Here is a 26,141-nt window from a genome sequence, read left to right on the forward strand (position 1 = left end):
TCCTGCAGTGTTTCCTGGGCTTTGCCAACTATTATAGGAAGTTTGTTCATAACTTCTTGTCTCTGGTCAAGCCCCTGACTGATATGACTAGAAAGGGTGGTAACCCACAGAGTTGGTCTCCGGAGTCCATTAAGGCCTTTGAGAGTTTTAAGGTTGCCTTTGTTTCTGCTCCTGTGTTGTAACAGAATAAGGATGTGCCCTTTTATCCTTGAGGTTGATGCTTCTGAGACTGCAGTTGGCGCCTTTATGTCTCAACGTCCTACCTCCTGAGAGCACTATGCATCCTTGTGGCTACTTTTCCAAGAAATTGTCACCTGCGGAGTGCAATTATGAGATTGGTGACAGAGAGCTGTTGGTGATGTTTTTAGCCCTAAAAGGATGGAGACATCTCCTCGAAGGTACCACTGTGCCGGTTCTCATTCTTAAAGACCATAAGAATCTCACATTCTTGTCTGAGGCTAAGCGCCTCTCTCCCAGAAAGGTGCGATGTTCTCTTTTCTTGCCACGTTTCAATTACATTGTCTCATACTTACCCGGTACTAAGAATATAAGGGCTAACGCCTTGTCACTACAATTTTCCTCCGCTTCCTTATCAGTTGGAGTCGGTTCCGGTTCCTGTGATTCCTTCCGATTGTATTCTGGCTACGGTTCGCACCAGTCACACTTCTCCTTTGGGTGACAAAAATTCTTACTGCTCCTCCTGCGAAACCCTGTGACTGCTGCTTTGTCCCAGAGTGTCAGGAAGGCCATGCCAGCACCCAAGATGGCTGCCGAAGAAGATGACCTGTTACCTCTGCCCTTGTCAGGATTCCATTGGTGCGCACGCACCATGTGACAGCTTTTGCTGCCCAAACAGGCTATTTAAACTTAACCAGTTTCCAGACTCAGTGCTGTCTGCTCTACAGCGTTCCCTGTGTAACCTGCAGTTACTTACCTGCCTTGTGCTTCTGTTGTGACCTGGCTTGCTTCCTGACGTTCCTGTTTCCTGCCTGCATCTGACCCCGGCTTGTCCCCCACTCCGCACATTCCTGCTCCTTCTGCCACTCCGATGCCAGCCTATTGACAACCCAGCCTGTAATCTGATTCTGCTTCAGCCCCTGTTCCTGTATGACCCAGCCTGCCTGTACCTGCTTTCTCTTCAGCCTTGAGGGTGCCACCATCCCTTCTGCTGCATCTGCACTCCTGCCCGTGAGGACCGGTTGTCTACTTGTTCCAGCTACCTGTCTACCACTGCTCTGGGATTCCTAAAGGCACCTCTACAGCCCGGCCGAGTGCTCCGATCCAGCTCCAGGTTCAGCGATCCTGCCAGGCACTCGTGCAACTGCATCTCAGTGCTTCCTGTCAGCTCTATCAGGGGCTCCAAGTCAGAGTTGTAAGAGAGGCCGTCCTCTGCATATCAGGCTCCATCACCAGGTACGTGAGTGTCTCTTTACTGTCGTGCTCCAGACTTACCATTCTCGCAAGGCTGCTGGCCACCCTGGGAAGAATCAACTCTTTTGGGCCATTGCCCAACAATTCTTGTAGCCTAGTCTACTTGCTGATATAACTGCCTTCGTAGCTGCCTGTTGTGTGTGCTCAGAGTAAGCCCTTGTACACATGGTCGGAAATTCAGACGGAAACGGTCCGATCGGATTATATTGTCGGAAAATCCGATCGTGTGTGAGCTCAATCAGACTTTTTCCGTCGGAAATTCTGGCAGAAAAAATATGAGAGCAGGATCTCAAGTTTTCTGACAACAAAATCTGACTTTTTCCAATCGGACAAAGTGCCACACATGCTCAGATCAAAGTACGAGAGCAAAGCTGTTGGCTACTATGTTAAATTTAGTCCCGTAGGAATGAACGAACGTCATCACGTTCCGAGCGATCAGATTTTCCGACAACTTTGTCCGACCGTGTGTATGCAACACCAGTTTCAGACAAAATCCGTTGGGAAAAATCTGACATATTTTGTGGTCGGAATTTTCGACCGTGTGTACAAGGGCTAAGACTCCACGACATGTTCCAGTGGGCCTCCTACAACCCATACCCAATGGAGAGAGGCCCTGGACCCACCTGTCTATGGATTTCATTGTGTAGCTACCCAACTTCCAGGGCAACACAGTTATCCTTATGGTGGTTGATTAGTTCTCAAAGATGTGTCATTGTATTCCACTTAAGAAGTTACCCACTTCTAAGGAACTAGCTTCCATTTTTGCTCAGGAGATCTTTCGCTTACATGGGCTACCCAAGGTGATTGTCTCAGACAAGGGTAGTCCGTTTGTGTCCCGGTTCTGGCGAGCCTCTTTTGCAGTTGGGAATTCAGCTTGCTTTCTCCTTAGCTTATCACCCGCAGTCTAATGAGGCCTCAGCACGAGCCAATCAGTCCTTGGAGCAATTCCTATGTTGCTATATTTCTGACCATCATAACTGGTCAGACCTATTACCGTGGGCAGAGTGCTCACAACAGTGCCTTGAATTCTGCTTCCCGATTGTCCCCTTTTATGGTGAATTATTATGGTTTCCAACCTTCCATGTTGCCTGACTTTTTTGTTCTGCAGAGTATTCCTGCATTAGAGGAGCATCTCCGTGGTCTTCGTTCCACTTGGGCACAAGTCCAGGAGGCTTTGCGACATGTTAATGATAGGTACAGACTCCATGCTGACCGCAGACCCCTGCCTGCGCCTTCCTACCAGGTTGAGGACAGGGTCTGACTATCATCTCGCAACCTCCGACTTCGTGTTCCCTCATTGAAGTTCACAGCTAACTTTATTGGGCCATTCTGTATTGTAAGCAGGATTAACCCAGTGGCTTGCACATTAGACCTTTCTTGTAATATGCGTATTTCATGTCTCCTTAAAACTTTTGTTCTGCAACCGCTTTACCACCTTGGTGCCACGTCCTCACCCTTTACAGGTTGAGAACCATGGGGAGTATGAAGTACAGTTCATTGTCGACTCCCATAGGTTCCGTGGGTGCATACAGTACTAGTGGAAAGGGTATGGTCCAGAGGAACGCTCTTGGGTCTCATCCTGGGACGTACACGCCCCTGTCCTCCTCTGTGATTTCCATAGACATTTTCCCCTCAAGCCTGGTGGTCCTCTGAGGGGGAGGGGTCATTGAGGAGGGGTTACTGTCAGGGCTGGGCTCAGCCCTTCCTTATCTGAGCTGGTCACTCAGCTGTTGGCTAATTGTCTCTCCACAGTTACTCAGCTGTTGATGATATCCTGCTCGTCAGTCCAGCCTACTTAGGCTGTCCAGTCCAGAGGATCTCTGCCTTCACCTTGGTCAACATCACAGAATCTCCTGTGATCCTGTTCAAGACTTGCTTTGCTAACATCCCTTCTGGCTCCCTGGCTTCTGGCTTGGCTGACTATCCATTCCGGTTACTGAATTTTAGCTTCGTTTGTTCTTTTTACTTTTATTAAATAAATTTGATTTAACTGTACTTCTGTTTCGGCCTGATTTCATGGTTTCTGACAGCAGCTCTGCATAGAAACCAATCAGCTTCCGGTTTTTAAAGGGTTGTAAGCCTTCACTTTTTTTTCACCTTAAAGTGGTTGTAAACCCTTACAACACACTTTGACCTACAGGTAAGCCTAGATTAAGGCTTACCTGTAGGTCCAAGAAATATCTCCTAAACCTATATGGTTTAGGAGATATTTGCCCGAAAACAGGCACCGCTGTCTACGGCACGTGTGCAGGCGCACTGAGCACGGCATCCTCAACGACGGAGCTGTCACGCGTGACTTAATCGTGGCTTTGCCGAATGACAGCGGCGGAGCTGCGAGACCCCACCAAGAAGATGGATGCGCCAGACTACAGGGGACAGCGGTGACTTCACTGGCTCCTGTGTCAGGTAAGTGACACATAATGGACTACTATGCGATGCATAGTAGTCCATTATGCTTTGCCTTTGCAGGGAATGAAAGAGGAAGTAAACTCCATTAGGGTTTACTTCCTCTTTAATGCATTCTATGTATTAAGGTGAAAAACATTTTTCAATGCAGCAGCACCCCCGAGCCCCCTTTATACATACCTGAGCCCTAAAATTTGCACGAAGGGAACGAGCACACCAGCTCTGTCTCGTGTCCCGATTGGATAGATAGCAGTGCAGCCATTGGCGGTAAGTATGATATGATTTTATTTATTTATTTACTTAAAATAACAAACAAAGCCTTACAAGCACTTTAATTGAACAAGCTGAAGTTAGAAGTTGATTGGCTAGTTTTAGTTAATCTACCTTTATAAGTCAACAGTAAAGAAAGGATACAGTTACTAAAGACATGAAAAGACTACCAGCTTTTACTTTTACTGTATGAACTCGGAACAAAATTCCACTTCAAGCAGGAAAAAGCATCTCTTGTAACCATAAGAGAATGTAGCTGCAGGAAATGAATCACAATTTATAGGAAATAAACAAAAATATCTCAATAGTAGAGAAGCTGACATGAATGGATAAACTGAAAGCAGACTTCCACACAAAGCAAATGTTAGACAATGATTATTGTCTGTACAAATAATGTATACATGACTGGTTCATGTTGTGTGGATATACATCATTGCTAAATTATTTTATTTAATATAAATAAATATGTCATAACGCTAAATAAAGTTTGCATTTCATTTTAAAGCGTGTTGATGGAAGTATATGCAATTTTCATTTTAGATTTTTCAGTATCCTTCAGAAGAGAAGGTGTTTTGATAGAAACCACTTTTAACTGGCTTTTTTCTAATAGGATTATGATAGTGTGAAAATCAAATGTTGAAAGCAGATTATTATTTAAGGTACTTGTATAGCGCCATCAATTTACGCAGCGCTTTACATATATATTGTACATTCACATCAGTCCCTACCCTCAAGGTCCCCAACTCACATTCGTATACTAGAGCCAATTTAGACAGAAGCCAATTAACCTCCCAGCATGTCTTTGGAGTGATTACATTTGGAAGTACTTTTGTACAACATTTATCATAAAATTGAATGTGCTAAAAAAAATTTGTACAAATTTTCTTTAACCACTTCAGCCCCAGAATGGTTTACCCCCTTCCTGACCAGAGCATTTTTTACGATACTTCACTGCGTCGCTTTAAGATATTGCACCCAAACAAAATTGACAGCCTTTTTTTTTTCCCCAGAAATAGAGCTTTCTTTTGATGGTATTTCATCACCTCTGCGGTTTTTATTTTTTGCGCTATAAACAATAAAAAGATGAAAATTTTTTAAAAAAAAGCAATATTTTTTACTTTTTGCTATAATACACATCCCCCCAAAAATATAAAAAAAAGAATTGCTTTTTCCTCAGTTTAGGCCGATATGTATTCTTCTACATATTTTTGGTAAAAAAAAAAAATCGCAATAAGTGTATATATAGATTGGTTTGTGCAAAAGTTATAGTGTCTACAAAATAGGGGATGGATTTGATGGCATTTTTATCATTCATTTTTTTTTTTTTATTAGTAATGGTGGCGATCTGCAATTTTTATCGTGACTGCAACATTGCAGCAGACAGAATGGACACTTTTGACACTATTTGGGGACCACTGACATTTATACAGCGACCAGAGCTATAAAATGACTACTGTGTAAATGTCACTGGCAGGGAAGGGGTTGAACACTAGGGGGCAATCAAGGGGTTAAATGTTTTCCCTCAGTGTGTTTTAACTGTAGGGGGGTGGGCTTACTAGATCATGAAAGAGATCACTGGGAGCAGTAGATACCTGTCATGTTGCTAGGCAGAACAGGGATATGCTTTGTTTTTATATAGACCTCTCCGTGTCACGATGGCTGGCCACCGGCGGACGTCGAGTCCGGGACCTGCGTGCACACTCCCACAGTGTTTGGCAGTCGCGCTTGTCTGCTAGCCTGCAATTTAAAGGGGACATACTGGTATGCCCGTTTGCACAGCCATGGCATTCTGCCCATGTACTTTGTCGTGCGCTGGATGGAAAGCGGTTAAAGGCTAACTCCACATTTATGGGGGGGGGGGGGGGGGGAATAGCAATAAAAAAAAAAATACAGAGTATACAATTGCAACACAAGTCATATTGTGATTAAATATTATTAAAAATTACCTTACCTTTTCAATCTGCAGCACTGCAATTTTCTTTTAAAATGCAATATGGCTACCTGGAGGTGAAACTTAATTTCCGGCTTGTGTGATTGGCTTACTGATTTTCCCAGAAGTCTACACTAAGATAAAAGTCAGATTTCAGGCATCCTCTCCAACAAACATGTCATTTTTGGTGACATACTCACAATATGAATTCACATCTAAAGGAATGCAGACCCAGCAGTTTTCCTCATTTCAGCCCTAATTCTGCAAAGCTGTTAGCCGAAGGAAACCTTGCATTGCTCCAATGTTCAGAAATTTGCATAAAAGTATATGCTGATCAGCAAAAGGAGCTTTCTGGTGAACATTCCTTGAGTGGGAGGGGTAATATCAAGAGCTGAGTCTGTTATGTCATGCTCCAGTCTGTGCGAGACCAAGACCTATCAGTTCTGCCACTCTGGTTTTAACTTTACCTCTTGTAATTGTCAAAGTTCTTAGTCTCACCCACATTTGATCACGTGGCCAATCAGGGTGATAGGCCAGCTATTTAAGGTGATTGAAAAATGAAAGGCAAAACAAGTGTATACTGTAGATATATATAAAAAAACAATATAAATACCTTTTTTGTTCCACTTTTTCATAAGTAATCACATAACCTTTCACAGAAGCATACTGTGAAATGCTATGCAGGGTGGTGGGTTAGGGGGTGAGGACAAGTCTGATCATTGGAGGAGAGCATACTGAATTCCTAGCACAGCTGACCATGCTGTGTTCTCCTGCTTAGTGTAGTCAGTTTTTAAAGCAGAGGGACTGTCAGACCTGGGCTCAGTCCTTCCTTCTCAGAGCAGGCGGCTCAACTGTCAGTTAATTGCTAGCTCCAATCTTTTCCACAGTGACTCACCTGATGATGATATCCTGGTTCGTCAGTCCTGCTGGTTAATTAAGCTGTTCAGTTCAGTTCCTCTCTGCCTTCGCCTGGTCGACACATCCAGAGGCTCTCTCCTGTGTACCCATTGAAGACTTGCTTGGCTGACATTTCTTCTGGTTCCTGATCCTGCTTGTTGCCCCACTGTGCTGATTCTCTGGTTCCTTGATGTCCTAGCTTGTCTGACTATCCGTTCCGGTTACCAAACTCTGGCTATGATTTGACTATGTTGCTCTGTTTAACTTTTATTATTATTAATATTATTATTATTAAACAAGTGTGATTTTTACCTGCCTTCTGTCTCTGTCAGATTCATGGTTTCTGACAGGAACACCAGGGATTTAACACAAAGGAAGCAATACAAAGAGTAATAAGTTTTCATACAAGTACATGGGACCGCAGGCCCTTCAGGTCTGGTATGGATTTTTTAAGGGGGACCCCATGTAAAAAAAAAAAATCCATACCAGACCTTTATCCGAGCATGCAGCCCGGCATGCCATGAAACAGGGGAGGATGAGCGAACGCCAGCGGGTAACATGTTGATAGGTGCAAGGGCCTCTTCCCCGCATCCCTGGTCCAATGGTCGTGGGGTATGGGGGTAGCTTATTGGAATCTGGAAGTCCCCTTTGGGAAGGGGGCCCCAAATCCCTCCCCCTAATGTGAATGAGTACTCATTCACCAATTATTTTTCAAAAGTAAGTAAAAACATAAGACAATTTTGACTATTTTTTATTAAAAAATAAATAAAATAAATAAACATGTCCTCCCAAGTAAATCCATTGTCAATCACAATAAACTCTGGCCGATGACCCACAAAACCAATATCGCCCTGTAATTATTTGAATAACTATTAAAAAAAGCCTCTAATCCCTTGTTGCTGGTCACGTGTTCAAAAAAAAACACCATTTGGAACACAGTAAAAATAAATAAAATCAATAAACTGTTTTAAATTGTCCTACAAATACAGTATATATTTGAAATCAAATCTTTATTATTTTTTGGCAACAACACAATATGGGCAGATTACTGCAAGTCACAGGCTGTTTCATGCCCCTCCAGCCTGTGCCTCCATCAGTCTACATGTAATATCCCGCCCCATTGTGTTTAGCTGGTTAGTAGGCATGGAAGAGGAGAAGGGAAGGAGTGGGCTGTCATTATTTACTACTGTGTATATGTGTGCTTCTATAGTCACATGGGCTGCTCAGATGTGATGGGGAGGAAATGCTCTAACAGAAACTCACTGAAAACTGAGCATGTGCAGAGCTGGACAGAAGGGGGGATAGAGAACAGCAGAATCTACCAGTTTTTTTGCAGAATACAGAAGACAAATCTCATAGTGACTGACTATGAATAGCATGTAATACAACATTTATTAATATGTTTTATATGATGTGGTATTAGTGACACTTTAAGTAAACAAAGGGGCATGGCCACCCAGTGATGGCCCTCGGAGACCTCACCCTGTGACAACATGGGGTGGGGTCTCGGGAGGGTGCATGTTTCTTCATAGGGATGGATCCAACCGGTGATGTCACTAGGTGACCCTGCCACTTTGATATCATAGGGTGGAGTCTCCAAATGCTGTCACAGAGGCAGAGTCACCCAGTGGTTTTCCTTTGTTCACTTAGTGGCAGGGAGAAGCGGCACTGTGATTCGGAGAGTTTGAAATGATGAGAGTGGTCCTGTTTGGTGGTCAATGTTTTTTTTCTTTTTTGTGTGGATCATCATGACTGATCATTGTTAGGAAGGTGTCGATTCCTTAACAATTGCAGCAGTAAAAACTCAAATTTAAACATACAAATTGCACCAATTTGCACTGCAGCTGCACTCAAAATCCCAACTTTTTACTGACCTTGGCTTGTGACCGCCTGATGCTAATTCTCTGCTGCATGCATTGACCCTGGCTTGTGCATTCAATGCTCTGCTACCTAAACTGACCTTTGCTTGTGACCCTGATGTTAACTCTGTGCCTTGTGACCTGGACTATTTGATTTCTCTTTCAATAAAAACTGTGCCTAGAATGGTTACCCTCCACTGGTCTCTGCTCTTTAAAGTTACATTTCTAACAAGAAAACATAATGGGACAAATCTCCAGAATAGCTTTAATCTCCATTCACATGCAAATACTCTTATGGCTTGAAGCTTTGGCAGCTAAAGCAGGCTGTAAAAAAAGGTTTTGTCACAAGTTTGCAGTTTCCTGCTTCTGTACTTACCACCTTGCTGCAGTGCTTCTCTACCATGATTCCTTTCACATGTGTGGTTTGGCTGTGCTCACCCATGGGTTTCATCTGCTTTCTGTGGGCTTTTATTTCCTTCCCTTCCATCACTTCCTGGCCTGCCTCCTGGTTTGCTTGTCTATACAAGACATACTCGGTGTAACCCACATTGCCTGAGCAACACCACAGTTCTCTGAGCTCCTGTTTGTGTGTCACTTGTTTATACTGTGTCTGACTACCCGTGTACTGACCCCAGCTTCATTTACCACCTGTGCTTGTTCCCTACCCACCCTGACCTTGTCTACTGAATTCCCTTTTGTCGGCTGCCTGCACTCTGCACATGCAAGTAGTCTCCTCATCTTCAGCTGCGTGTACCTGGGGGCCTTGACCTGGTTCCAGCTTGCTGCAAGTCCATCCCCACCATCAGGGGCTCTGGTGAAGAAGCAGGCTGAGGATTAGACTTCATGCCCTGGGGAACCGCGAGTTGCTGAGCTACAAGGGCTCACTACAACAGACGCTTGACCGGTACCTCACATGAATGTCCCTCCAAAGGAGCCATCTGTATGATGAGACACTACCAATTCGTTAAAGAGGTCACAGGTGGGAAGGTTTTACAGTGGATGATTTCAAAAGCAACCTCCTCAGAAACTTCTTATTCTTTTAAACTGAGAGTACCTGTCTGCTCTAGCCAGGTTTCAACTTCAAAATTTAAGTTCAGCCCTTTCTTTTGTCACAAGCCTTGGTCCACAAAGGCCATCAAACCTTTCCCAATGCCCGCTTCACAATGAAGAGTGCCTTTGTTCTTAAGAGTGTGGGAGGGGGGCATCTGTTATAGTTGCCTCTCTTTAGGTCCCAGACCTGTGTTTTCAATCAGTAGTTTTCAAGGGGTACAAGATAGAATCCAATACTCTACCACCTTACCACTTTATTTTTTTTAATCAGCCAAAAGCTGTATGTAGCGCTGGTACCCCTAACGAGTATGCGCTATATGTTAAATTTATTTTTTTTGCCCCAAAACTGTAATGAGTTTTGGGGCTAATTGTGCTAAATTGTACTTTGGCATCAGTTTGGCTGGGCTGTATAGAAGTTCTGCCTGGTCATAGGTGGGGTTGTACACCTGTGGGAGGCTATTGGGTACCAATCTCTGTCTCTGAACCAATCAGTGGGAGTTTGTCTTGCTGCGTAATCCGGGAAAGGGTACTTAAAGTGCCGAAGTCACGTGGTTCGGGGGGTTCTGGTCCAGAAGTTGTTGCTGACTCTGTGGTCCTGGTCCTCCTGACCAGCCCCCAGGGGCCCTTGGGGCCTGGGGTGTGGATCCATCAATTTCCCTACCTCAGAACTGGCTAGTTCGAGGCACAGTAACTGGAAGTAGGATTCTAAGATGTTCCGGTGCTGTCTCGGGTTTTGGAGAGGTCCAGCAACTCTACATGCGACCAGGGGAGGACTCTTCGGTAAGAGAGCCATGCACAAGGCTGGCTGCTTGGTAAGAGCCTGGAAGCTGAGCTGCCATGGACATTGATTGAATTCACAATTCTTACGGTATCGCTGGACCGGCTGAAAGATTCAGGTACAGTAAGAAAAGTTCCTACTTCTACCCTTCCAGTTGTAACCAAGTTTCCAACCGAGTCTGCGTGAGAGACTTTTAAAAGCTAGAATTACCTGTTGGCTGCTAAACCCAAAACATAAGGATTTATCCAACAGTTAAGGAGTCTAGTTGCGAGCGTCTGTTCCCTGGACTGTGTACATAGAGAGAGACTTTTCTTAAAGTCAACAGTTTCAGGCACCTGGCCTAAACTCCACCCTGATACCCTCTATTCCCAACTTAGAGACTGAATTTGTTCAACCGTTTTATGCAAAATAAAAATCTTAACAAGGAATTCAAGTGTCGGTCTCTGCAGTTACTGGGTTATCAACCCTGGGAACCCCTAGACAAAGGCAATGTGTACGAGCTGGAGGAGGTAATCGTTAAGCCCAGAAAAATTCTCTGCTCTCAGGGTGTTCACAAAAGTGAAGAAAAAACAGCCTCGTTTGCTCTTCTCATAACTCAGGGTATCCAAGTCCCAGACAACCTTTTTCTGAAGGATTTTCTTCACTGAAGCTCTCAGAAAATGTCCACTAGACAGTTCAGCTGCTCTAGGCCTTTGGCTGGGTAATTAATTTCAACAAGTTTGTTCCCCAGCCTTCCCTAAGAATATATGCGTCTGATCCTAAACACATCCCAAGCAAGTCTTTCATCAAGAAACATATTTTTCTAAGAGCTCTTGCTCGACAACTGAGGTCTAAGAGAAATCCAACCGTGAGATTTGCTATGAGAGTTCTAGGCCTAATGGTTGCCTTCTTCAAGGACGTACCTTTTTTTTCCAATTCCATTCAAGAACTCTCTAACTAAACATTCTGCCAGCATGGACTTGCCCATGCTCCTATCCAGTCAAGCAAAAAGTTCCTTGTTTTGGTGGATCATAACCCCAGCTCCAACACTGGGGAAGTCCTTCCTTTGCTATAACTGGAAAGTCCTTACAACAAATGCAAGTCTTTCAGGCTGGGGAGGAGTGTTTCAACTGTTGAGCGTTCAGGGAACATTTTCAATGGAGGAAACCAAACTCCCCATCATCATTTTGGTGTCAACAGTCCCTGGCAGAACAGTCAAGTTGTCCCTGAAGCACTGGATTCCTCTTCTGAATGGACAGCCGATCTGCGTGCAATCAGACAATTACACCACAGTGGCATATATTCACCATTAAGAGGGCATGACAAGCTTGACTGCCTTGAAGAAAGCAAACTGCATTCTCTCAAGGATGGAGTTTCACTTTCTGTGATCCACATCCCAGAAGTATCTCAGCCCAACTCTTAAATCAAGGGGAATGGTCTCTTTATCCAGATGTGTTAAATCTGATATGCCAAAGATGGGGATTCCAGATGTGAATATCCTGGCCTCCAGATTCAACAAGATACCTGTAGCTCTGGCCTTGGATGCCATGATAATCCCCTGGTTTTAGTTCAGGCTAATTCTATTCTTTTCCCCCAATGCAAATTCTGCCTCATCTTCTCCACAAAATAAAGCAAGGTAAAATCAAATTGCTCTAATTTAGGACAGGAGAACCTGGTACACAGACATACTCAGACTTCTAACAAACAGCCCCTGGCCTTGTCCCAACGTTCTAGATCTGCTGTCCTCTATTCTTTCCTGCTTCACAGTCTCTGGCTTTAATGGCATGGCCGTTGAAACCCAGGTGTTAAAAGACAGAGGGATTTCTGAGTCTTATTCTTACCTGGCTGAAGCAAGAAAATCCACTTCCAGGAAGATTTATTATTGCACCTGGAAATCCTATTAATTCAAATTAAGGATGGGTTCAGGCGTGTTCGCAACTCCGCGTGCCCGCGCTCTCCAGGAAACTGACACAGTGCAGCGCTAATCACAGGTAGTGAGACATTTCCTGATCTGTGCAGCTACGGATCAGGAAATGTCTCACTGTCTGTCATTAGCGCTGTGCGATGTCAGCTTCCCGGCGGGCACAGGCACATAGAATTGCGAACATGCCTAAGCCCATCCTTAATCCTAATCTGGTGTGAACGCAGCCAATTCAATCCCATTGATTATTTTGTGCCTTGCATTCTAGCCTTCCTTCAAATAGGTCTTGACCAGAACTTGCACCTTTTTTTAAAGGGCAAGTGTCAGCACCTGACTTCACGCTCACTGATAAAAACCTTTGGTCAAGATGTTTTCTCTCTGTCCCTCCTTGCTGCACCCTGTGCTTTCTTGGGACTCTAAAGTAGAATTCCAGGCTGACACTAACTCGTCTTAAAAGTGTTCCCTCCCTGTTCCTGCTACCTATGCTGCCTATCCTGTGAAAAAAAAAGATGTCAATACTCACCTATTTTTAGCCACGATTCACAACTCCAGCTCCCCTGTTTCTGCCAGGGAATTCTCGTGAGACGTAGGGCTAATAGAAATGCACGTGCACACATAAATCTCTGCAGAATGGCAATCAGAAATGCTCATACGCACAGGAACATGCACAAGAATGCACAGGTGCATGCACAGTGCATGTTGGTGCCAGACAAACTATTTTAAGGATGCTTCTGCCTCTGCTCTAATGCCGACTTGTCTTCAGCTGTTCTGTGTACTTCCAGTGTGCTCCCTTGGTTGCTGCCCCTGTGGCTATAAAAATGCATTGATGACTCTAAAAATGTCACTGGCAGTGAAGGGGTTAAAACTAGGGGGTGATCAAGGGGTTAATATGTTCCCTAGTGTGTGTTCTAACTGAAGGGAGGAGGGGACTGTGCAGGGGAGATGACCGATCGCTGTTCATACTCTGATTCTGTTCTGTGAAAGCTTTTCGTTTGAATGCCTAGGTCTGCATACCTGCTACTACACACTTTGCTTAGACTGCAGCTCCTACATTCACAAAAGGTAAAATTACTAACCGATACTTAACCACATTTTTTTGACACCTCACCATGTCAATACAAATGGGAGAGCTCAACCTCCATGACCCATTTGCAGTGACTGGGTGAGGCACCTGTAAAATGTATTCCTTTCAAAGGATACAAGGGCTTCTGTGATGGACACAGGGAGAGAGTATCATTTTCATGTATCCCATGTCCAATCACAGAGTGCCTTGAATTCTTGGAAAAAGAATACAATTCATTTTCTGAATGGAGGAGCTGCACAGCAAAAAAACAGGCTGTGATCACTGTGCTCCAGCCCTGACTGTCAATTCCACTGCTGGAACTATAGTCGTGACATCACCATCAGAAGCTGCATGCAAGTCACATTTTTCAAGAAAGAAGCAGCAGCCACCAGTGGAGCACACATCATTAGAGATACCTGATTGGTAGCTAGCTAATGGCCAAATAAAGTTTTTTTTTTTCTCACACTTCAGCTTTAACAATAATTATAAGCAATAATTATAAACAATTGCTAATTTTTATTACAAAGTCCACTCAGTGAGGCCCCTTTGACACTTATGCATCGTGCCCTGCGACTTAGGACGGCAAAGTCGCATGACAAGTTGTTCCCCATGATTTCCAATGATAACCATCCATATATGGGTGAATTAAGTCGTGCAGACTTAAAAGTAATCCCTGTACTACTTTGGTCCGACTTTCATGCGAGTTGAGGTCCATAGACCTCAAAGTGGTTGTAAAGGTTTCTGTTTTTTCACCTTAATGCATCCTATGCATTAAGGGGAAATAAATACCTGGCAGTGACCAGCCCTCAGCGCCCCCCCCCCCCTTTTTACTTACCTGAACCCTCAAACTTGTCCCACGGGATGCGCCGTCTCTCGGCTAGGGGCTTCTCAGCTGTTGATTGGATAGATTGATAGCAGCACAGCCATTGGCTCCTGCTGCTGTCAATCAAATCCAATGACAACGCTGCCGGGGGCGGGCAGAGTCCTGCATTCGGCGTCTATGGTCGCCAAATGCTGGACTTGGGAGAGCGCATGCAAGGTAACTCCCCCCCCCCCTAAGAGAGCGCTTCTTCCAGGGGGTTATCTAATGCGGGGAGGAGCCGAGAGAGCCGTCGGGGGCCACTCTGTGCAAAACGAGCTGCACAGTGGAGGTAAGTATGATGTGTTTTGCTATTTAAAAAAAAGGAACCTTTAGTATCACTTCAAGTTTACACAGGCATTCCCTGAAATCTCATCAAAATTGTGGCAAAATTGCACGACTTTAAAAGCAGCAGTGTGAAAGGGGCATTATGAGATGGGATGAATTATCCGAAGCAAGGAGATAAAAAGAATGGCCATAATCAGGGCTTTTTTCTCAGAGGGAACTTGGTGGAACTCTGTTCCACCACCTCTGGCTCACACCCTTGGGGGGGGGGGGGGCTGCTCACCACAATCACTTGTAAACACATTAGTCAGATTTCTGTGTTTACAAGCTCTGCACTCTGTCTGTAATGCAATCCTGGTATTTAATGCCCCTTTTAAGACCCTCCTACTGTTTGTGAAATTTGACTGACCACACCCACGATTTGATTTGAAAGGTGTGTGTGGGTGAAGGGGTTTTGGGGGGTTGTGGTTGAGTTCTAGCACCTATTGTTTGAGGGAAAAAAAAGCCCTGGCTATAACTACAGTATGACTTTCCTATGGTTATTTTTGGCACAGTGCTGTGTCCTTACATATATGGGCACATTCCTATCCTTTTCTTGAGATTGCTGGGGAACTGATTTTTTTCTCGCAACCATCATTTTGTGAAACCTCTCTATGATAAATGACTGCGGCTGCACCCTATAGCTGAGGAGTGCACTGCTGTATGTACAACTCTTCATATTGTTTATACACGCTGTCTATGAGCTCTCCGTGGATTAGATTTCACAGGGCTGCATAGGTCATTTTGATGTGGATGAAGTGTGCAGAAGAAAAACACTGCCTCTTAATATAAACATTTACATAAATGGTATGTGATAATGTAGTAGCACTTAACCCTTGATATTCAAAACCTATTAGTAAAACATTTATCATTACTTAGTTAATTGACACAACACTGGGATGTCAAATAAGCAATATTAGTATATATATCTCAGAAGGTGAAAAGAGAGAAAAACTGACAATAGCAATACAAAAATCACCTTGTGGCACTTAAAAAAAGAAAAAACTGCTGAATAACAGTGTACTACATTGTTCAAAATAAACCACGTGAGAATTATAAACGCATATGCATAAATACAGTACAATAAACATTGAAGTAAATTGTGATTAAATATCCACAAATAATAATAAACAATCACATATGGGCAATGAAGTAAATATGTGACAGAACATAAATAAGTAGAAAAAATAAATGATATTCTACTAGTAGTGATCTAATATCGATGTGAACAATAGTGATCAAAGTCCCAAAAAAATTATTTTTTTCAAAAGTTCAATAATCAAGCAGACACAATTATTTACTGATAAAAAAAAATAACAATTATAGTGGTAGTAGCATTAGTTCAAAACTCCTTTTCCAGTGAAAGTTCTACAGCAAAGTGTCCATAAAACGAAAAACCTCCACCGCACCCTTGGTGTTCGTGCCCCCCTTATTTAGAACACTCACCAGCAGTATTGCCCAGCACTCTCGTGTCGGGCAAAAATCGCTTTTAGTAAATAAAGATGATTACTATTTCTCCAGCCAACTCTTGTGACAGACGTCCCAGCAGAGGGTAATGGTTTAATGTCTCAGAATTACCTCGGGGAGACAAAAGAGACTTCCCATAGTGCAAAATTGCAAAACTGTTTTTAATCTCAATAAAAAATCGAATAAAATCACACTCACATGAATCAAATTAAAAGCAGGCACTTCAAATAGACATTCCACTTATCAATCAAGAGATCCTTCCCTCATAGGCATTGGTAAGCACTCTGGAAGCAGGCTAGGTTAATACCAAAAAGCACCGTCTCTATATAAGGTAGCTGTGTGGTACCTGACAGCAGACAACCAAGTTTGAAAACAGCGCCAAATAGTAATGTCCAGTCCTTCCACTTGTGTGTTCTCCTTCCTCCGCCTTCTCTCTAAACTTTTACTGTGTATGCTGGTCGCGGTATAGCCACACCCCCCGACATGTTTCGTCCAATAGACTTCCTCATGGAACCCAAAGTCATGGAACGAAGAGTCTGTGTTAGGGGTTTCCTTACCCCTAACACCTATGCGGACTAACCTATTTTCGGACTGTTCCAATCTGGTCATGTTATCTCACTTGTGTGATCCAGCAGCGTATGCAGGGCAGAGGAGGGAGCACCAATAACAACTGTGACATGGGAACCTATGGGTGACATCACCTCATCAGGCTTTATCAGCCATTGCCAAGCGCTTTCTCCCCTGCAGCCACTGTTGACTGACACAGGTAAGATCACACGACCAGACCTTAAAATGGTGCCCCCCCCCCGAAAAAAGTTCTGCAGATGCCCGTGAGTAGTAGTTCTCTGCATGCATAGGGGATTGATTTACTAAAACTGGAGAGTGAAAAATATGGTGAAAACTGGAGAGTGTAAAATGTGGTGCAGCTGTGTATGGTAGCCAATTAGATTTTAACCTCAGTTTAATCTATTAAACTTTGACAAAAAACCTTAAAGCTGATTAATTTCTATGCAGAGCTGCACCAGATTTTGCACGCTCCAGTTTTAGTAAATAAAGCTCAAAGTATCAAAGTGACTTTTCTTTACCTCCACGTGGCATGATGTTGACAGATTGACTTTGTCCTATGTGACTATAAAACCCTGCTCTGACCCAGTAGGGGTGTTCCTATTTTCTCATTCTCCTCTTGGACCATTTGGGAGGGAAGCAAATGTAACAGCATCACCGACCTCCAAAGGCCTAATGGTGACCTCCAGAGTCAAGGAGAGCTGACATCCTTCCTTGTAGTGTGGGTTATTAGGCACAGTAGGTGTATTGTAAGTTGGAAACATGGGCGCCAGTCACTTTGAATGCAAGAAAATAGATTTATTGCCTCTTAACCTCCCTAGCGGTAATCCCGAGTCTGGCTCGGGTTGGGAATTTACTGATAGAAGCAGTAACCCCGAGCCAGACTCGGGATCGCTTCGCTGGATGCAGGGGAGGACACAGGGAGACTTACTTACCTTGTCCCCTGGATCCAGCGATGTCCGCCGCGCTGTGTGATCGAGCTGTCCTCCGCTCGATTCACAGTGCCGAATGCCGCCGAGCTCCGTTCCCTGCGGCGTTACGGCGCACGGGAGCGGAGAACGGCGGCAAATTCAAAAAAGTAAAAAGGCACAAAACACACACAGTACTGTAATCTTACAGATTACAGTGCTGTATTACAAAATTACACACCCCCTTTGTCCCTAGTGGTCTGTGCAGTGCCCTGCGTGCACTTTTATATTAAAAATACTGTTTTTTTCTGCCTGGAATTTGGAGATTGTCCATAGCAACCACAAAGTGTCCCTTTTTCAGTGTTTTAGGATTTGATTACATTATTGAATAATTTTTATTATTCTTTATTATATTATAAACTTTATCATACCCGGGATGTCTGCTAGACTCTGGTTTGAAGAGATTTAAGAGCGTTATTCCTAAGAATTACAGGACTACAATATAAAACACCAAATTTCCATGCAAAATAATTGTACCACTTTCAGCACCTAATTTCAGACTGAATCATACCGCCAGGGAGGTTAAACAAACCAATTGGCAGACTCCGAGACAAAATAATAGGCAGACAGCTATACAGGTAGAGAGTCTTTAAGCTGGATGCTGCAACTGTATTTGGAGAACTGCTGTCCCCTATGGCAACTGAGCTTTTCACAGTCAATAGAGATCGATACTCGTAACTAATGGTAACTTATTATAGATCTTTTCTCACATCTCACAGTATACTACTGTAGATCTTCACTCACTGAGCTCGCAGTCTCTCACTAGACTTCAAGATCCCAGATGTCTCTGGATCCCCTGAGCTCTTCCACAGATAAACCTGCTGTAAACTCCTCAAGCTTCACGCATGTTAACCCCTGGGTCCCTGGCTTGGCACTCTGCTGAAGCTTTCTCACTTTTTCACCAACCCCGGCTGGTGAGAAGACTGCTCTGGTACTCAGATTTCCATACACTGGCCTCTGATAACATGAATGGTTGTCCCTTGCTGGCGATTATTTCTCCCTTTACCTCTGGCCTTGATCATCACTTGACCCTGACAAAACCCAGATCACCTGACTCCTGAATAAATAGGTGCTCCCAGCAGGCCAAGGGACTAAAGAAACCCCTTCCAATTGGCTGAGTCAACCTATTCACTCCTAGTCTGGATTCCCTATGCCCTTATCATTCCACTGCCACAGGCAACAATGCCACCTAGTGACCAAAGAGAGGTGCAGCAAATCCCGAGTTAGGGGATTCGCTGGCTTTTTCCCTATCCATCAGCCAGGCTAATTACCACATAGGAAGCTAAATTTGTTAGCAACCCTGGGTGCTACACAAATTTTCTGGGTATGCTGTGGGCCTTTTTTTAGGGGTTAAAGAGCAACTAGGAGCTTAATGCTGTAATATACATATACAGTTGTGCTCAAAAGTTTGCATACCCTGGCAGAAATTGTGAAATTTTGGCATTAATATTGAAAATATGACCGATCATGACAAAAAACTGTCTTTTATTTAGGGATAGCAATCACGTGAAGCCATTTATTATCACATCGTTTTTTGGATGCTTTTTAAATCATAATAACAGAAATCACCCAAATGGCCCTAATAAAAAGTTTACATACCTGGGAAATTTTGGCTTTGGTACAGACACAGAAGGTGGAACACAAAGGTTAAAATGGCAATTCAAGGTTAATTTCCCACATTTGTGGTTTTTTAAATCACAATTAGTGTTTGTGTATAATTTAGTCAATGAGTTTGTTAGCTCTTACATGGATGCACTAAACAGCCTAGACACTGAGCCATGAGGAGGTAGAAAAGAATAGTCAAAAGACCTGCGTAACAAGTTAATCAAACTTTACAAAGATGGAAAAGGATATAAAAAGATATCCAAACCCTTGAATATGCCAGTCAGTACTGTTCAATCACTTAAGAAGAAGTGGAAAATTTGCGGCACACACGGATGCACAACAGTCGTTTTCGTATTCACAAAGCATTTGCGCCTGTAACACAGCGCAATTCCCCATTTACTATTATCATGCCGACGCACGGGAGGCAGCGACCGGTGCGTCACTATAGACATGGCGCATGCATTATTCAACTCAGAATTAAAAGAAGGTGGAAGTGCCAATATTATGGGGGTGATGTGAGGAATTATAGTTATAACTGTCCAAGTAACAAATCTGGCCAAAATAGAATGGAAAAGTAACTTGACAAATCCTTTTATTAAAGTCTTCTTCGTTTCATCTTCTTCGGGTCTTCTTTCCTTCATCCTTCAATTTCTTCCTCCATCTTCTTCTTCCTCTGATCCTCTGCTTCTTGCTCCGGTGCTCTCATCCGGCATCTTCCTCCACGGCGTCTCTTCTTCCCTGCTTCATTCTCGGGCCGCTCCGTGCAATGCGAGGCTCCTGCTGTGTGATGCTTCTCTTCTTCTGACAGTTCTTATATAACGGAGGGTGGGGCCACCCGGTGACCCCGCCCCCCTCTGACGCATAGTTCCGTTATATAAGTGTTAGAAGAAGAGAAGTGTCACACAGAGGGAGCCTTCCATTGTGCGGAGCGGCCCGAGAACAAAGCGAGGAAGAAGAAACACCATGGAGGAAGAGGACGGACGAGTACACCGGAGCAAGAAGCGGAGGATCGGAGGAAGAAGAAGATGGAGGAAGAAGATGGAGGATGAAGGAAGGGAGAAGTTAGAAGACCCAAAGAAGATGAAAAGAAGAAGACTTTAATAAAGGAATTGTCAACTCTGTCTCTTGTCACTTTGTTGGTGAAATGTTAGGCTCCCCTTACCATTTCACACAGGGGGGAAGGCTGGGATCTGGGGGTCCCCTTGTTAAAGGGGGCTTCCAGGTTCCGATAAGCCCCCCGCCCACAGACCTCCACAACCACCGGCCAGGGTTGTGGGGATGAGGCCCTTGTCCTCAGCAATATGGGGACAAGGTGTTTTGGGGGTACCTGAAGGGCCTGGTATACTCTTGGAGGGGAACCCATGGCATTTTTATTTATTAAAGTTGCCTGGCCTTGAGGGCGACTTAGTCGTGTTGTAAGTCACCCCAAGTCTCGCTGTGATTCATACTTAAGTTGTGTCCAAGTTGTCTCCCAAAGTCGCGCTGGAAGTTGTGTTGCCCCTGTGTGAATGGACTGTTAATGATACGGCGTACGCTATTATCAATGGCATATCATTATCGCGTGAGACGGTATATTATCTGTTGCGCTTATGCATGCGCCAGTTCACACGCTCAATTAATATTTTATCTGGCGCACAAATTAAGGTATGAACCGGCGCAGCGCATTCATCTTAGTAAATTACTCCCTTTATTAAAACCAAACCACTCTCAAATCATTGCACTCACATGTGCCCAAAATAAAACATGCCAAACTGTAATCATATCACGGGAAATCCATGCATTGGTAGCTGGGGTTAAAGCGGTCACGGAAGACCCAGGGTGTGCAATTATTATACAACAATCTCACCCAGTGAATCTCGTGAGACCATGCTATGCCCCGCTCCGCTGACACTGGGGCATAGCACGGTGTCACGAGATTCGCTGCATCGGCAGGTCTTTCACAGGGACAAAGAGTGGGTGAGATCGTTGTATAATGATCGCACACCCTGGGTCGTCCGTGACCGCTTTAACCCCGTTTTACATTTGTTGTTAAACACATTCATTTATTGATACATTTTATACAGATTCATTTATATGTATAACATTGTTTCTTTTTAGCTTTAATGATTATTTGCAGACACTGATATTCTGGTTTGTTTGGACTCACACTCAGCACCCATGTGTATGTTTATTTAAGGCTAATACTGTCACTATTTTAGGTGCTTTTAAATTATTTGACCATACTAGTTAGTTTTTTTTGTTTTTGTTTTTTTTGTACACTGCTGAGTGCCATTATTTCTATTTGGCACTATTTTTGAATTAGGAATACTGTTTACATATTTTGATTTATTAAGTGGCAGCTTTTATTTAAATTTTAGGTTCACTTATCCAAAAGCACAGTGGGGTCACATAGGGGAAGGCGTTATATTTGTAGACCATCAGTTTTAGATTTTCAATATTAATGCCAAAATTTCAAAATTTTTGCCAGGGTATGCAATATTTTAAGCATGACTGTATGCACAACTGTATGGTCAAGCGCCACTAGAATCAAATGCTTTTGGACCAGAATTTACCAAATAGAATACTCTGTACTTTTGGTGGCCAATCTCCGCGACAGAGTAAAAACATTTTGGGCTCTGCTCGAACGTTTTCTGTTTTTGGGTAACGTTCCTACACTATCAACTTCACCTAATCTTACTGATTAATCTTTGAAAGGTCCCTTGGAAGGCCCTCCTCCACAAACTCTTCACCACTCGCTGCAGCTTAAAATGGAACTAAACTCTCTTAAAGTGGAACTTTAGTCAGAATACTAATGCCGTGTACACACAACCAAACTTTCCAGCAGACTAGGTCTGACGGTCTTCCCGATGGACTTTCGGCTGAGTTCCGATGGACTTTCCGAACGAATGGACTTGGCCACACACAAACGGACTAAGTCCATTCGAAAGTCCATTCATTTTGAACGTAATAATGTAAATGGGACTAAACAAGGAAGATAAATAGCCAGTAGCCAATAGCTTCCCTTGCATCGTATTTGGTCCGTCGGACCAGCACACAGACGAACAGTTTACCTGATTTTAGTCCGTTGGAATTGAGTCCGTCGGATAGATTTGACACATGTTCGCTGAAATCTGAAAATTGGTCTGGACAGGAGGGGGGTTTAAGTGCCCAGTAAGCAAGTGGTTAAACAATTTTTTTTTCAGTTGCTTCCTGGCCTAAGCCAAACTGATGTTGTACATCCCATGAGTTTTCATCCTTGCTTCCTTCCATTCTTTTTTGTTCTTGGTTTTGTCCTTATAGCTCTGCTATTTGGAGCCATATAGGCAGAACTCCCCCTCCCTTCTTGTACTCTTATTCAGCTTGGCTCATCAGCTATTGTGTGACACGATTCTATGAAAAGTTTGTCCTTATCTGCACAATCCTTTTAACAATCAATACTTAGTCATTCTCATGATATAATGGTGTCTTATGATTTACGGGACCATGATCAATTACTGTACATTTTTGTCCATGTTATTCAACCTGTCACTTTAGTCCTGAAGGTACTCCAATTTAATATATTGTAACTACACATGTAAAATCTAAACTTATACTGTATGCCTATATTAGGAAAAAAAGTTTGGTAATCAAAAAAAATTTGGACTTTAATGCTGTACTCGGTTGTAGCAGGAAGACTGTCTACATCAGTGATGGCAAACCTTGGCAACCCAGATGTTTTGGAACTATATATCCCATGATGCTCATGCACTCTACAGTGTACTGGAGCATCATGGGAAATGTAGTTCCAAAACATCTGGGGTGCCAAGGTTCGACATAACTGGTCTACATCCTTGTCCAGCACGCATGAAGTTGATAACATGTCTTTTGAGAGGCAAATAATGAAAAACTAGGGATGCTAAGAGGAGGCAATAGAGTCCCTTATGAAAGCAAGGAAGCCAAGCATGAACAAGATATATAATCAAATATGGGTTAAGGTTGTTGAGTCCATCAATGTTTCCATCAAATGTTAACATCCAGGTTTGTTCAGTTCCAAATCCATGAGTACACAATGTTTTTGAATCTGTTCAATCAGGCTTGACATTGAGACTCAGCTGGGGTCACTGAAAGTCCAGTTTTCAGTCCTATACAACTTCAATGTGGCACCTTGGGTGTTAAACAGGCTATAGACCAATTCCTAGGCACTGCATTTTGGATGAATCCTTTGTTCCCCTAATGGGATTTGCCATTTATTATGAATTATCTTGCAGAACCTCTCCTTAAACCAATAGAGACTTGCAAATTCTGAAACCTTAAGTTTGTTATTAGCCGCCATCACTTCTATGGTCAGGGTGTTGGAAATCAAGTAGGGATGAGCCAGGTGTTCATTTGTTCTAAAACGAACCGAACATATGGGGCGTTTGCGGGAAGTTTTGAGTGCCGTGGAACAATAACAATAATACACTGCGAGGTCGCAGTGCATTGCTGTATGATTGGCCAAAGCATGCACCTGATCTGCACGCTTTGCTGAGAGAGCCATGATTAGCCAAAGGCAGGGTGCCTTTGGCCAATCGTGGCTCAGGGGGTTAAGTCCATGCCACACACTATATAAGGCTGCTGCTTACACGGCGGCTGTATAGTGTAATCAGGCCTGGACTGGGACAGCCTGACCCCTGGGGGGTGGAGATGGGGGGGGCATTCGCGTGGGTGGTTGTGAGGGGATATTCATCCTGAGAGACATCCCAATCCAGCAAAGAGAGCCTTAGACCAGCAAAGACACCCAGTGGAGCAAAGAGACAGCCTCAGACCAGCAAAGAGACAGCCTCAGTACAGGAAAAAAAACAGCCTCAGACCAGCAAACAGGCAGCACCAATCCACCCCCCTTAACCCCTGCTACGACTTTGGCGGTAACACACTGGATCAGTTCAGTGCACTAACTTTCCTCCCTGTGCACAGTGTGGCAGCCATTGTTAGGAGAGAGGCTGGTATATCTCCAGCGGCTGGCCCGGGAGGTGTCTGTCCCCTGCAGGTACTTCTCTCCCCCTTCTTCTGCACATCTTAGTTTGCTTTGCTTCAGGTATGGCCACATAGTGGGAGGAGAGCGGTGACCGTGGTCTGCGTTAGCCTTGTCCAAACCGCAGTTGCCGCTATTTTTGGTTTCTGATCTAGGGACAAATGAGTGGGCGCTTTTTGGTGGGATCCTCCCTATTACTTCTTGACTCATATACTTCGTTAAAATACAGACTCCCTGGACTTTTTTGGGTATAAAATAACCACGGGGTGGATATTCTATTAAGTATAAGGTAAAGGAAGATATGTCTGTCTACTTACACATAATATACGCTTACACTTATAATTTAGTGAGATTGTAAACTTAGGTATACAATCTAACCCTTTTACTAAATCTCTTACTTTGTTTATATGTTTATTTCCTTTCCCTACTTCTCCTTTTCCCATGTAGATCCTAGTGTTTATCCACGCGATCCCGGTTCGTATCTTTGTGGGGGACCCCCAAACATTTTCCATCACTGCATGCAGCGCCTTTGGGCTTTAAGAGGAGGGGAAGAGGCTTTAGCTTTTTCATCAATTCTACCCTGTCGCTGGGTCCTACCTTCTTGTCCTCACCATATATACAATCCAAATGGTTTGGAGGTTTAGAATTGTACTCGAAGTATACTTTTCTGCCCGTGAGTATGATCAGATATAGAGTTTATATTTAAAAAAAAAAAAACATTTTTTTCTTCTTTTTAGATGTCAAGCACGTCTATATACATTTACATACGTGTTTATGTTTTCTATTGTAGATCTAATCTCTGAATAACACAGAGCTGCATAAATGATGGATCCCTGAAGAAGGAGAAAATCTCTGTAACGCGTAGGACATATCATGTGCAGAGTATTGTTTTAGTCATGTGTGTATAGATGATTATGTCATAGATGGGGCACATCTGTATACGAAAATAATCATTTTCCATTTTTGGGAATAATTTACATTTTTGTATTTTGTTTTATCATGTGTATAATTTTTGACAAATTGTCATAATAAAGTGATTGTAGAATCTTTTATATATGTGTTGTAAGTTTTACAGTCTATGCCTAAAAAGTTCTGCATTTTGAGGGGATTTGCTTTTTGGTAGATTTTCCACACTATTGGGATGTTGGCTACAATAAAGTGAAATGCCTAGAATACCTTCAATTTTTTGATTAGTTTGAAACATTGGCAGGCAGGATACAAAAAAAAAATAAAATAAACATTGGCAGGCTGGCATAGTGTGTCTTAACTTTCTGCCAGTCCTGGCTCTTTCATGACATCAGGCAGAAGGGGTCACCTCGACCTCCTCCTTCACAGTCGCATGACCTGACCTCTTCATTGCCTCCATCCAGAGCTGAATAGGAGGCTGGCCAGAAGGCTGCAGAGCCGGCCGCAGATAACAAACACAAAACAAACAAAAAAGAAACTGAAAACCTCTGCCTCCATGGGAGGCGTCCTGCCTACTGCAGTCTTTTTGCTTTGACAGCTGTTATATAGCCATGGGCTGGGCCACCCTGTGACGTAAAAGTGTCACCCGCCCCCTCTATTGCCCTTGGTAAAGGGGGCTTCCAGATTCCGATAAGCCCCCCGCCCACAGACCCCCACAACCACTGAGCAAGGGTTGTGGGGATGAGGCCCTTTTCCCCATCAACATGGGGACAAGGTACTTAGGGGGGGCCTGAAAGCACCCTCCCCATGTTAAGGGCATGTGACCTTGTACCTTTCAGGAGGGGGGCGCTCTCTCGCCCCCCCCCCCCTTTTCCTATGGTCTGACAGGTTTCAT

The 26,141-nt window shown here is 43.7% G+C and overlaps 1 long non-coding RNA gene across 1 annotated transcript in view; it reads left to right on the forward strand.

Moving 5' to 3' along the window:
- The window catches only part of LOC143940000 (uncharacterized), a 43,125-nt gene extending 17,759 nt beyond the window's left edge, over positions 1-25,366 (forward strand). The window contains exons 2-3 of the long non-coding RNA XR_013263792.1: positions 24,788-25,013; positions 25,131-25,366. This is a non-coding gene — a long non-coding RNA (uncharacterized LOC143940000). The remainder of the gene's footprint in view (positions 1-24,787; positions 25,014-25,130) is intronic.
- The last annotated feature ends 775 nt before the right edge of the window (positions 25,367-26,141 follow it).

The sequence above is a fragment of the Lithobates pipiens genome, unplaced genomic scaffold, assembly GCF_037356315.1.
Source record: "Lithobates pipiens isolate NorthernLeopardFrog02 unplaced genomic scaffold, aLitPip1_a1.2 Scaffold_3, whole genome shotgun sequence".
Lineage (NCBI taxonomy): Eukaryota > Metazoa > Chordata > Amphibia > Anura > Ranidae > Lithobates > Lithobates pipiens.